Source organism: Eleutherodactylus coqui, chromosome 10 (genome assembly GCF_035609145.1).
Source record: "Eleutherodactylus coqui strain aEleCoq1 chromosome 10, aEleCoq1.hap1, whole genome shotgun sequence".
Lineage (NCBI taxonomy): Eukaryota > Metazoa > Chordata > Amphibia > Anura > Eleutherodactylidae > Eleutherodactylus > Eleutherodactylus coqui.
In genome coordinates this window covers 143,642,639-143,644,703 of record NC_089846.1, presented here as the reverse complement: position 1 = coordinate 143,644,703, position 2,065 = coordinate 143,642,639, and positions in this window count along the sequence as shown.

Here is a 2,065-nt window from a genome sequence, read left to right as displayed (position 1 = left end):
TTGTCTTTATGTAGAGTTAAAATTAGGATTATGGGTGGGGTGGGTGTTGTCTCATTTTGCTTTATGCACTGTTTAATTAGAATTCAAATGTGATTGTTCCCAGCAAGAGAAACCACGTAATCTTGGAGATATGATACCTTTTAATGGCTAACAAAAATACATGACGTTATAGCGAGCCTGCGAACCTCTCGGGTTTGTCAGGCTAAAATGGAATAGATCCGAAGAGGCATGCATATTTATACACACTTATGACACACATACTGATGACAAGTCACAGACATGGATGTGATTGGTTTGCACTTAAAAGGAATACTGCAACAGACAAATATTTTTAACTAGGCACTGATAAGGGAGTGAAAGTTTGTGGTCCCTGAATTACTGTTGGGGGAAGGGTCACCAGGCCAGCAGTCATATCTGTGTTATAGATGTCTTATACCTGCCATTTACCCATAAAACCTCGGCAATAATTCAATCCTCCATGGAACGTGTCAAAAGTGCTTGGCCACAGGTAATTCTGTCTTCCTCTGTTTAATTGTATGGCAATAAAATCTCATCCTCGCTTTCAGTTTTTGTCCTGTTTCTCCAACATAAAGGCCCCCAAAGGGACATTTACTGCACCGGATCAGGTAAACAACATTGGACGTTGTATGTTGGGGATCCGTATCCTGTCCGCAGTCAGTATATGTGAGCAGGTCTTACAGATCCTTACAGTACAGGGATAAGTTCCTTTTTTGTGTCAGAGGGCAATGCACTCCTGATTATAAGGTTCATCAAATTTGGAGGTTGCCTGTAACACAGAAGTGGAGGGTCTGGGAATATGGTTTTCAGACTGTGTTCCTTGTGTAGGGTATGGTGGAGTTCCTTTGCAGTTTTCCTTAGCATCTCTAGCTGCAGATTGTGGGTCACAACTAGAGGTACACGACCGTTTCCTTCCTTCTCTGTGCATCGGAGTAGTTGTTTCCTGGGTATCCTGGTGGCCCTGACGATTTGGTCATCAGTTGAGCTGGGATGGTAGCCCTGGTTTAAAAATTTCCTTCTAAGATAGTATAAATGTTCTTCTCTGTCTGTTGGAGAGGAACATTTATACAATTGTGTGAAGGAGCTCTAAGACAAATATAGTCCCTGCATGGGTTTCTGGGTTTTGCCTGTTGCCTGATGAGACACCTAATTAGACCAACAGTAAATAGCTGTGAAACAAAAGACACACTACACCTAAACAAGAATCACAGCCCAGCCAATCATAAAATAACAAGACAATCTTTATTATCAAACTATTTTAAAAATAACCAGGAAGGTATGAAGCCATAATAAAAACTAAATGTATGCATAAATGATCAAAGTACAAATAACAGATAAATGCCTACCAAAAGACACATAAGGGCTCCCATACACTTGCGTTTGCGTTTTTTGGTAACGCGATTGTCAATGGGACTTTCTAATGTTAAAAACGCAACGCAATGCACCAAAAAGGCAAGTTGCTTTGCGTTTTTAACATTAGAAAGTCCCATTGACAATCGCGTTACCAAAAAATGCAAACGCAAGTGTATGGGAGCCCTTAGAAGTAGTAAAGAAACCTCTCATATGAATAACAATATTAATGTACAAGTGTAATAGTGCTTAGAGAGAAAACAGCCTGTCCTATAAAGTTTAACAAAAATAGCTGAAGAAAGAATTACATTATATCAACTAGCCAAGAAATACAGTAGCAGTATATATGATAGCAAACCTGAAGTCTGGTATCCCAATGCACATTACGCTCTATGCTTTCTCCCTTCTCATATAATGTACTAAGAGAACCTTTACAAACTTCTAAGCAGAGTGAGATGGAAAAAAAAGCAATTCTAATCCCTGGTTACTCAAAAGATTGCTTCCAGGGGTTGTTCTTCCCCTGGAGATATGCTCCACATATGGTGGTCCTGCCCTACGGTTAACCCCTTAATGACATGGCCTATTTTGGCGTTGAGGACCAAGCGATTTTTGGTATTTTTCCATCTCCTTTTTCCAAAAGCCATAACTTTTTTATTTTTCCGTCGATGCGGCCGTATAAGGGCTTGTTTTTTGCGTG